Source organism: Bubalus kerabau, chromosome 10 (assembly GCF_029407905.1).
Source record: "Bubalus kerabau isolate K-KA32 ecotype Philippines breed swamp buffalo chromosome 10, PCC_UOA_SB_1v2, whole genome shotgun sequence".
Classification (NCBI taxonomy): Eukaryota; Metazoa; Chordata; class Mammalia; order Artiodactyla; family Bovidae; genus Bubalus; species Bubalus kerabau.
The window spans coordinates 64,790,097-64,801,954 of NC_073633.1; the positions used below are offsets into that span (position 1 = coordinate 64,790,097).

The 11,858-nt window shown below is 39.5% G+C and overlaps 1 pseudogene; it reads left to right on the forward strand.

The window, feature by feature from the left end:
• Positions 1-951: 951 nt before the first annotated feature.
• LOC129622108 (peptidyl-prolyl cis-trans isomerase A-like) lies at positions 952-10,235 on the forward strand (annotated as a pseudogene).
• Positions 10,236-11,858: the final 1,623 nt, after the last annotated feature.

Here is an 11,858-nt window from a genome sequence, read left to right on the forward strand (position 1 = left end):
TTATTGCTAAATGATAATTTTTTCAGTTTTAATTTAGATTATGGTGAATGTCAATAGATGTAATCCACATAAACAAAAGCTCTTTAGGGCCCACAATTTTTAAGAATGTAAAGGGGTCTTGAGTTAAGAAGTTTGAGAATCTCTGCTTTGTGGCATTTGAACATAGTTGCCTTTTATTTCAAAGACAGAGCAACAAATGTGACATGTTTCCCTGAAAACCAAACGAAATTAATCATGCAGGTGACTGTTAAGGGTTTTATACCATCCTGAGTGTCAGAGACACTTGCATGTTCTTTAATAATTTATTTTTCCTGGGCCTAATGGCAGTACTGTAGAAGAGCAATAATAATGGAAAATTAGCTGATTAGAGATAACACATTCAGATTTTCACCACCAAAACAAAAAAGGCTGAAACACAACCATGTGTTCGTTCCTCTTCTTCCCTTTGTCCTAGCCAAAACTAAAAGACAGATTTATCTGCGACTATTAGTAGAAAGTCTTTCCTTCCTGAATTATACTACAAGAGATGTAATTTAAAGAGGAAAATGGATTCACTTTTTATTTAGAAATTAACATTGTAAGAAATGGGCAGGGACTAAATGAGAAATCTTTAAAACTTTATATCAAAGAACAAGAAAATAAATGAAAAGATATATCATGTTCCTGGGTTAGAAATGGAACGTTATTAAAAATGTCATTTATTCCAAATCACATTTTTGGTGAAATGCAATACCGATCAAAATGTGCATGCCCTCTGAACCAGGAATGTAGTATTTTTTGAATCCTAGGAATCCATGACATTAAGCTTGTTTTTATTTTCTACTACTGTGGTAACATGTTTTGTTTTTTTTCCTCTAGTACCTAGATGTCCATACTGAAAGTATTTTTGCATAGTTCGTGGTCTCTTCAGAATGCTGAATAACTAATGAACAAGGACCTCCTGACCTCAACATGCCTCCACTATCATTACTGTTCCTTGAACTTGGTGTTATCACCCAAAATGTTCTCAAGGAGACCGGAAGACTAGAATGTGGCAACAAAGGCGTCAAGAGAACTGACCAAACCAAGGATTCCGTAGCTGTAGTAGTGCTGTAAGGATTTTATGCTTGTGAATTTCAAACTAAGTGTTTGTTATTACCCATTTGGTTATTTGAGCAATTTCATTAGATTTGTGGATTAAGGGAGATACTCTGTTCTCTATAACACAAAAGCACAGACCACAAAGCACAGAACTTGGCATAATATTCTCTTGTGTGGAAATCATTAAAGGGTTTCAAGATGTGGAGAACTTGCCAGTTAGAGATTTGGAAGGCAGAAACTAATGAAAAATGTGAATAATTTTAATAAATGGATGAAAAAGGAAAGAAAATAATAAATGACAATCCTGATCATGTCTTGATTTGAGCCTATCATGAGGACAAGGTTGACAGACTTGAGATCTCTGTCTTAAAAAATAAATTCTGAAGTATAGCATATACACAGAAGAGTGCATGAATCATAAATGTACATCTCAGTGAATTTCACAAGTTGAAATCACCTGTATAACTATTGTCAGATCAAGAAAGAAAATGTTATCCACACTCCAGAAATTTCTCTTGCTCCCCTTTCTGGTTGCTACATTGCTCCCCCATCACACACACCAGGGACAACCACTATCCTCTTTTCTAACTGATTAGATTATCTTTGCCTGTTTCTGAATTCTAATCATGCAGTATGAACTCTGACTTCTTAGCCCACTATGATGTGTGTAGTATAATTCATATATATTGTTGTGTGTAGTTGCGGTTCTTTCATTCCCATTGTTGAGTAGTATTACACTATATAAGTGTGCTACATTATTCATTCATTCTACTGTAGGACATATGCATAGAACCCAGTTGTTTCTGCTCTATAGATGCTTAGTGCTGGATTTGCTTATGAGATACAAGTAAACTGTTTTTCAAGGTGGTTGTACCAATATAGACTCTCACCAGCTATGTATGAGTGTTCTAGTTGCTCCAAATCCTTATCCAACACTTGAATATTTCCTGTTTTCATTTTAGTTGTTTCTTACTGATTTATAGACATTCTTTATGTATTCTGCTGCTGCTGTTACTGCTAAGTCGCTTCAGTCGTGTCTAACTCTTAGCAACTCCATAGACGGCAGCCCACCAGGCTCCCTTGTCCCTGGGATTCTCCAGGCAAGAACACTGGAGTGGGTTGCCATTTCCTTCTCCAATGCATGAAAGTGAAAAATGAAAGTGAAGTCGCTCAGTCGTGTCCGACTCTTAGCGACCCCACGGACTGCAGCCTCCCAGGCTCCTCCGTCCATGGGATTTTCCAGGCAAGAGTACTGGAGTGGGGTGCCATTGCCTTCTCCTTATGTATTCTGAGTATGTGTCTATTTACATATTGAGGACATCTTTCACTCTGTGTTTTGGTCTTTTTCTAGTCTTATTGATGTCTTTTGATAAACAAAACTCAACAATTGTTTAATAGTATCCAGTTTATCTTCCCTTTCTTTATGATTAGTGTGTTTTTGTCCTGTTTAAGAAGTCATTGCCTATTCTAAGGTCATGAAGCTATTCTTTTATGTTTTCTTCTAGAAGTTTTATTCTTTTACTCCTGGCTTTTAAAATGTCTGAATTGGGAAAGTTGTGAAAATCAACATCTATCCAGATTGAACAGCTTTTTTTGAAGAGCCAGTCATAGAGTATTGTGATATCAAATCTGAGGTGGTTGAACAAGCGGTTCTCTACAGCAGGAATACTAGGGAAAACAATGACAGAACTCCCATTCTACTTTAACAGTGTCTCTTACTAAGTAGGCTATGTTGCAAGCCAATCTGAAATTGCTTTAATTGCCAAGGGACTGGGAAAAAAAAGCAGGGTGAGATTTTCCATACAGGAAAAAAAATTATCTGCAAATCATCTGAGATCATCTGAAGTAGAAACTGAAATTCTTTATCTCTTATGCTTAGAAATTATTGTCACACAAATAGGTCCTATCTTTTTCTCCACTAATACCTCTGAAACCATAACCTTGCTCTATCATTTACCCCATTCTCTTTTGTCAAGTTTTGGTCAGCTTTTCGTTTTCCCTTTCCATCTACAAGTAAGCTCAATCTCTCCAGTTCATCATACAATGAAAACCCTCAATATCTTTCCTCATACACTCTTTTCCTTCACTGCCAAAGTTCACAAAAAGTAGCCATGTTTGCTGCCTCTACTTTCTCACTTCCAATTACTCCTTAACCACTTGTCCCATCTTACCTATTGTTTCTATTGCTGTATGGAAACTGATCTTCTGTAGATTCACAAAACTAGTGTGTCCACTTTTGACTTCCCCCAAGCCTTACATTTCTTATTTCTGTTAATGGTACAGCGTCCTCTCAAGCACGCAGGTTGCCAATAACCACACCCCATGTCTGCAATACTTCTGTCATTTGGCCTCTCCCTTCTGTTCCTCCTGCCACTTTCTACATGATATTGGTACTTTTTAGTATTTTATTTATTTATTTTGGCTGCGTTGGGTCTTTGTTGCTGCACACAGGCTTTCTCTAGTTGAGACTAATGGGGGCTACTCTGTTGCGATGTGTGGGGCTCTCATTGCGGCGGCTTCTCTTGTGCAGTACAGGCTCTAGGTGTACGGGCTTCAGTGGTTGCAGCACACGGGCTCAGTAGTTGTGGCGCATGGACTTGGTTGAACCCATGTCCCTTGCATTGGCTTAGGTGAACCCATGCTGGCCTACCGGGGAAGTCTGATTTCGTTACTTCTTACCTAGCTATTTCAATAGTCTCCTACTTGTCCTCCTTGCTCTTAGTGTACCCTTAAGCAACTTATCCTGTATACAACTATAAACTTAATATCCTTAATTCAAAGTTCTAACCTTATCCTGTCCCAGTTTGAATGTCTTTAATAGTGTTCCTCACTGTCTTTAATCCCACCATAAACTGGATCAGATTCATCAATTTCTACTCACATATCATAGTAAGAACTATTTCACTTCATACTTTCTTCTGATTTTCTGATCTTTGTTGATCAATTCTGGATTTACCCTACTTCTGAATATTTAGAGTCTTCCCATTTTTCAAAATAAAAAGACAACGTCTTAATAAATATCTTTTCCAATCTTCTCTATCTGGCAAACTCCTCCTTATCCTTCAAAAACCAGCTCAAACATCATTTTTTGCTCAGTCTCTGTACACTGAGTTAATCACTCTTGATCTCTACTTCCAAAGCACATTGAACATACCTCTTATAAAACAGTCCCTAACCCATAGTACTGCAATTGTTTTTTCCTATGGCTTTCCCCCTTAGTTCTTACTTCCCCCAGAACAAGTGTGATAAAATTTAAATTTTGTATTCTGTGTCTAGCCTAATACCTTGCAGAGACACATCTATGATAAATGTCTAACGAAAGATTGAGTAAATCCATTTTTTATTGTCTCCAGTTGGAAGTAATTTTTCCTTATTAAATCTCCATAGCATTTTCTATGTACATCTCTTTTGTCCTTAAGACACACATTACTTTCTGCCTTGTGTAACTGCTATTTATTTAAATATCTTATATTCTCTATAGATGGTTATCACGTAAGGGGCAGAGACTCTGCCTTGTCATACCTGAGGACCTCATGGAAACTTGAGAGATCCTTACAAACCAAATATCCTTGACAAAGCCAGATTTAACATTTAAAATCAGGACATAGTGTGACACACCTCAAGAGCACAATGTTTCAAAACCAAAGTGCTATAGACAAGCCAAGGCAAACTTCTAAGAGACCTGGTTTGCCCCTGTGTTTAGAAACTGGTAGTACAGGTTTCGATAAATAAGGCAAATATTACTGCTTGGGGAAGCTGTTCACTTGTTTCTTCATCAATTTGTAAATCACTTTGTGGATAAGAAGAGGGATGGGTTTGGGTCAGTTACCATATCAGGGATTTTCACATGCCTTATCTCTAAATCACTATAACATTATGAGATGAGCATTATTATTTCTAAATTTACAAATAAGGAGAACAAGGCTCAGATTGGTTTGTTAGAAAGTGTTAGTCACTCAGTCATGTCTGACTCTTTGCGACCCAATGGATGGTAAAGCGAGGCTCCTCTGTCCATGGAATTCTCCAGACAAGGATACTGGAGTGGGTAGCCATTCTCTTCTCCAGGGGATCTTTCTGACCCAGGGATTGAACCTGGGTCTCCTGCATTGCAGGCAGATTCATTAAGGTCTCAGCCACCAGAATGCTTTAGTGATTTGAAATATTCAACATCATGGAACTGGTTGTTGACAGAACTAGGATTTGAAAGACAGTAGTATAAGGGACTGATGGTTAGATAGCATCACTGACTCAATGGACATGAACTTGAGCGAATTCCAGGAGATAGTGGAAGAAGGTGAAGACTGTACATGCTGTAGTGAAGTGAAAATCGCTCTAGTCGTGTTTGACTGTTTGCAACCCCATGAACTATACAGTCCATGGAATTCTCTAGGCCAGAATACTGGAGTCGGTAGCCTTTCCCTTCTCCAGGGGATCTTCCCAATACAGGGATCGAACCCAGGTCTTCCACATTGCAGGCGGATTCTTTACCAGCTGAGCCACAAGGGAAGGCCTTCATGATGTAGTCCATGGAATCACAAAGAGTCAGACATGACTCAGCAACCGAACAACAACAATATACAGGAGTCTCAAGCGTAAGCTTTCTCCCACTTCATCATGTGATATACTCAGAAGGTTTCTAGAGAAACCACTGGAGAAATCCTTGAGTCTAGAGGAGCATAACCTTCCAGGACCAAGAATCAGGCTTCTTATCAGATTTTTATATGGAGGAACTCTTTGAGGGACAAAAACAAACTTGCCAAGTTTTATCTTTTTCTGAATTGTGGTATAATTGACATTAAATATTATATTAGTTTCAGATGGACAACATAATGATTTTATATTTGTATGTACTGCAAAATGGTCACTAAAATAAATCTAGTTAACACCCATCACCATACATAAAGAATATTTTTTCCTTGCAATAAGAATTTTTAAGATTTACTCTCTTAACAACTTTCAATATGCAATACAATATTAACTATATTTGCCATTCTGTACATTACATTCCCCTTACCTATTTATGTTATAACTAACTGGAAGTTTGTTTGACTTCCTTCATCCATTTTGCCCATCCTTCACTCCTTGCCCCTGACAACCACTAATCTGTTCTCTGTGAGTTTATAAGACTCCCCAAATAAAAGATTACACAGTATCTGTCTTTCTCTTAAAAAATTGGTTTTTTTTTAATTTGGTTGTGCCATTTGGCTGTGGCATGTGGTGATCTTAATTCCCAACCAGGGATCGAACCTGTGGCCCCTGCATAGAAAGCATGGTCTTAAACACTTTTGTTTCTGTTGAAGTATAGTTGATTTACATTATTGTATTAGTTTCAGATATATCAGCATAGTGATCTGGTCATTTTTTAAATTTTTTATTTATTTAGGCTGTGTTTTGTCTTCGTTGCTGCATGGGCTTTTCTCTAGTTGCAGTGAGTAGGGGCTCCCCTCTAGTTGTGATGCACAAGCTTCTCATTGCGGTGGTTTCTCTTGTTGCAGAGTACAGGCTCTAGGTGCGTAGGCTGCAGTAGTTGTGGCACATGGGCTCAGGAGTTTCAGCTCCCGAGCCATAGCGCACAGGCTCAATAGTGGAGGCACATGAGCTTAGTTACTCCGCAGCATGTGGTCTCTTCCCAGACCAGGGATTGAACCCATGTTCCCTGCACTGGCAGGAGGATTCCTTACCACTGAGCCACCAGGGGAACCTGTGATTTAGTATTTCTATAGATTATACTCCATTTAAAATTATTACAAGATATTGAATATAATTCCTTGTGGTATTTAATATATTCTTGATATTTTATACATAGTAATTTCTAAATAGTTTAATTAATTAATTTTTGGTTGCACTGGATTTTCTTTGCTGTGCCCGGACTTCCTCTAGTTGCAGCAAACTGGGGCTATTCTTTGTTTCCGTGCGTGGGCTTCTCATTGCAGTGGACTTTCTTGTTGCAGAGCATGGGCTTCGGAGTGTGGACTCAGTAGTTGTGGTGCAGGGGTTTAGTTGCCCTGTGGCACGTGGAATCTTGGTTCCCCAACCATCGTAGTGGCTTCTCTTGCTGTGGAGCATGGGCTCTGGGTGTGCAGGCTTCAGTAGTTGTAGCGTGTGGGCTCAGTAGTTGAGGCTCCCAGGCCCTAGAGCAGGCCCTTTCCTACTTCTCCTTCCATGGATGTCAGATTCTCAACTGCTGAACTACCAGACAAGTCCTCTTCCCAACTCTTAAATTTCTGTTTATAGTTAGGAAGGCATTATCTTCTTTTAAAAAAGGTAAAAAAAAAAAAAAAAAGTAATACACTTTACTCATATGGTTTAAAAAACAAAACAGTATCAAAAGGTATACACTGAAAAGTCCTGCTTGCATTACTGTCCTCGTGGGTATGTGTATTTATCTATATAGCTTCTCTTTTTATTAAAAAGTAGCACAGTATATACACTTTCTACACCTTACTTCTTAACTTAATGATATATCGTTTATATTATACTATCACTGCTTTTTTTTTCTTCTGTAGTTCCCTATCCATGGACATTTGGTGCTACAGACTTAAGTTTTTGTCCTCCCAAAATTCTTATGTTGAAACCTAATCCTCAATGCATTTGTATTTGGAGCTGGTATGTTTGGGAAGTGTTTAGGTCCTGAGGATGGATTAGTGCCCTTACTGAGGCTTTATGGTCTTATATCTACCAGATGCTCATCTCCCTTTATCACTCTTCTTTGCCAGTTTTCTGGCCATTCTTGTTTATTTTTTCCATATGAGCTTTAGAATCAGCCTTGCTAGCTCCCCTCCTCCCATTTCTTTTGTCCCTCCTAGAACCTTATTAGTATTTTTGGACATGTTAAATAACATTATTTTTATGATGTTGAATTTCTTAGCCAAAAATAAGGTGTGGTTTTCCATTTGCTCCTACTTCTGTGACCTTTAAGGTAGTTTTAAAATTTGAACATAGAATTTGAATTTGTTCACATTTGCTAGATTTGGAGAGGCAGAAGGTTGAAGTGAATACACTTCTTGGAGGGAGAATACAGATATATTTCATTTTATTGAGCTTTATTTCAATTTACATATATTGTGTTTTTTATCAATTGAAGGCTTGTGGCATCAAACAAGTGCACTGTTGCCATTTTTGCCACAGCATTTGCTCATTTCATGTCTCGGTGTCCCATTTTGGTATCCTTGCAATGCTTCAAACCTTCATTATATTTGTTATGGTGATCACATTTTATTTGTGATCTTTGATGTTAATACAACTCGCTGAAGGCATAAATGATGGGTTTCATTTAAAAATATATTTTTTAATTTATTTTTGGCTGTCCTGGGCCTTTGTTGCTGTGCAGGCTTTTCTCTAGTTGCGGCAAGTGGAGGGCGACTCTTCGTTGTGGTGCGTGGGCTCCTCATTGTGTTGGCTTCTCTCGTTGAGGAGTATGGGCTCCACAATGCCTGGACTTCAGTAGTTGTGCATGGGCTTGGTAGTATTGGTTCCCAGGCTCCAGAGCACAGGTTCAATAATTGTGGCACACGGGCTTAGTTGCTCTGCTGCATGTGGGATCATCCCAGATCAGAGATCAAACCTGTGTTTCCTGCATTGGAATGAGGATTATTTACCACTGAGCCACCAGGGAAGCCCGATGGGTAGCATTTTTTAGTAATAAAATATTTTTAAATTAAGGTATGTATTTTTAAGATACAATGCTTTGCACACTTCATAGACTACAGGATAGTGTAAATATAACTCATAGGCACCGAGAAACCAAAAAACTCATGTGATTTACTTTATTGTGATGGTCTGGAACCAAATCTACAATATCTCCAAGGTAGGCCTTGGACTACCACTGGTAGTCTTTGGGACAGTAAAGAAACTAGCTCGATAAAAAGAAAAAGAAGTCAACAGTGCCTGCTATATGCCAGGGATGATGCTAAGTATTTTCACATGCTATCATCCTTGTCCACAAGCCTGCTCAAACCCAGGGTTGGATAGGGCCTAGACACTCTGTAGGGTAATGTTCAGAGGAGTCTCAAGATGAAAGCAATATTTGAAGACGATCACAATGGAAGTCAGGCAAGATAGTCGGGGCAGACAGGAAAGGTTAAATTCAAAGAGGGCAATAAGACTCAGTCATCTTAAGGAAATATGGTAAAGAGTTGTTTGAGTTGAAGTCCTTACTTGTGAAGATAAAGGTTAAAATGCAAAAGAGGTTCCTTTCCAGGAGGACAAGCAATTTGCACTAAAGAATGAAGAAAGTTTGGCTTTGCAGACACTACCACCTCCCAGCCAGTCAACTCCGCTGTTTTCTTTGATAACGCTGTGCGTGATAAGCCCTTGGACCATGTCTTTTTCGAGGTGTTTGTAGACCAAGTTGCAAAGACAGCAGAAAACTTTCATACTCTGAGCACTGGGGAGAAAGGACTTCATTAAAAAGGTTCCTGCTTTCACAGATTGTGAAAAGATTGTGAATGATTGTGCCAGGGTGGTGACTTCACACACTATAATGGCACTAATGGCAAATCCATCTGTGGGGAGAGATATGATGAGGAGACTTTCATCCCGAAGCACATGGGTCCCAGCATCTTCTCCATGGCAAATACTGGATCCGACACAAACTGTTCCCAGTTTGCACTGTCAAGACTGAATGGTTGGATGGCAAAGCTGTGGTCTTTGGCAAGGCAGAAGAGGACATGAATATCGTGGAAGCCATGGAGTGCTATGGTCCGGGAATGGCAGAACCACCAAGAAGCTCTTTAACGCTGACTGTGGACAACTCGGCCTCCCCAGGTGGCACTAGTGGTAAAGAACTCACCAGCCAGTGCAGGAGACATAAGAGACGCAGGTTTGATCTCTGTGTTGGGAATATCCCCTGGAAGAGGGCATGGCAACCCACTCCAGTATTCTTGCCTGGGAAATCCCATGAACAGAGGAGCCTGGCGGGCTACAGTCCATGGAGTCACAAAGAGTCAGACACGACTGAAGTGACTTAACATGCATACACGAATGAACAACTCCAATAAATGACTTGTGTTTTAGCTTCTGTACCATTCCTTCTGTAGCTCAGGAGTGTACCCCACCAACTTCATCTCTTCACTCCATCCTATAATCTCTGGGCTATTTGAAAATACTCAACATCTATTCATGTGCTGCAGCTTTTTGGGTTCTGTAGTTTCCTTATTTCCCTCCTAGTCTAGTTGGATTGCAGAATTAAGTTTAGGATTATGAAATGAAAAGTAAATCGGAAAAATGAAGATAAAGTTTTGAGCCTGGATTATTTACAAAAGGCGGTACCTTGCTAAAGATAAAAAAGTTGGGGAGGGGAAAAGCAAAATGAGTTTCATTTGAAGAGCTCAAGGGGAAGAGGGATACCTGAGTACTTCCTTCTAGATCTTGTGCACATGTGTACAGATGGCAGAAGGATGGAAAAATCAGTTTTTAGTACATGTGAAAAACTAAATATCTAAATTTAAATCAAGGTATGGGCTTCAGTTCTTTACTAAATAATACCTCGTGCTGTGTGCTAAGTCACTTCAGTAGTGTCCAACTCATTGAGACCCCATGGACTGTAGCCCTCCAGGTTCCTCTGTTCATGGGATTTTCCAGGCAAGAATATTGGAGTGGGTTGCCATGCCCACCTCCAGGGGATCTCCCCAGCTCAGGGATCAAACTCGCATTTCTTCTGTCTCCTGCATTGGCAGGTGGGTTCTTTACCACTAGCGCTACCCGGGAAGTCCCAAATAATACCTTACCCCAGCTATTAATTTTCTGCTGTTAGAGAGATGTGTTAGCCAGGGGAAAAGGCAGCTCTCACCTTTTCATCCTACTGAAAGCCTTCTCAATAGGTTAGGCAGGGGCATTTTTGAGTTTATGCCCTTAAATAATCTGTAGGTATTCTCTCACTCTTACTTGAAATTCTCAATTTCTCATATTTTAGTTTTCCAACTCTTAAGGTTCAAGCATCTAATATTTTTTAAAAAGAATCAAATATGTTATAGCTTCTCTGGTGACTCAGTATATTCTTGCTAGGTCAAAGGACAGCTCTCTGGATAAAACCGGAGTTTGTGCTCTTACTCTGTCATCTTAGGTTTTTCTGGCCCAGAGTTGCAGAAATCCAGGGGCAGGGAAAGTACACCATGGAGTTAAGTCTACCCCACATGACCCACTCTGTAGGCTAGTCAGATGGGGTTATTTTAAGCATAGGTAAGTCTAGATTTGCCTAAGTATGGTGATTTTTATTTGCAGGATGGGTAGGTGATGGAGAATAAAGGGAATGTAAATACCCAGATCCCACATAAGGCCTTTCTTTGATTCAAGTCTTGCTTTAAACAGGAGTGTTTACAAAATCTGGTCTCTTTCCTCCACACACTTTATGATGGGGCTTTTAAACTGTGTTGCACTCTATATTACATATTCTTAAAGGCCCACTGTTAATAACTGGTTTGGAATTAGGGAGCTGTCCCAAGCTTCCTTAGATTGCAAACTTGGTATGTTCTTACTAAGAGAAAGGAGAAAGCAAGGGGCGGCTGGACAGGCTACTCCATTCCTATCTTGTACCTTGTCCATTTCCTGAACTGTGTAGGTGCTGCTTCCGACTGAGGCTGGAGTGGGGATATGTTAGGGAGGAGGAGAGAGGTAATTGTGTTAGGATTAAGACCACTGTCCCCACCAGCTTTACTGAAAGATAACTGATGTATAACATTAAGTTTAAGGCACACAACATGATGATTTGACATAAGCTTATATTGCAAAGTGTTTTCCACAGTAAGTTTAGTTAACACATCCATCACCTTACAGTTACC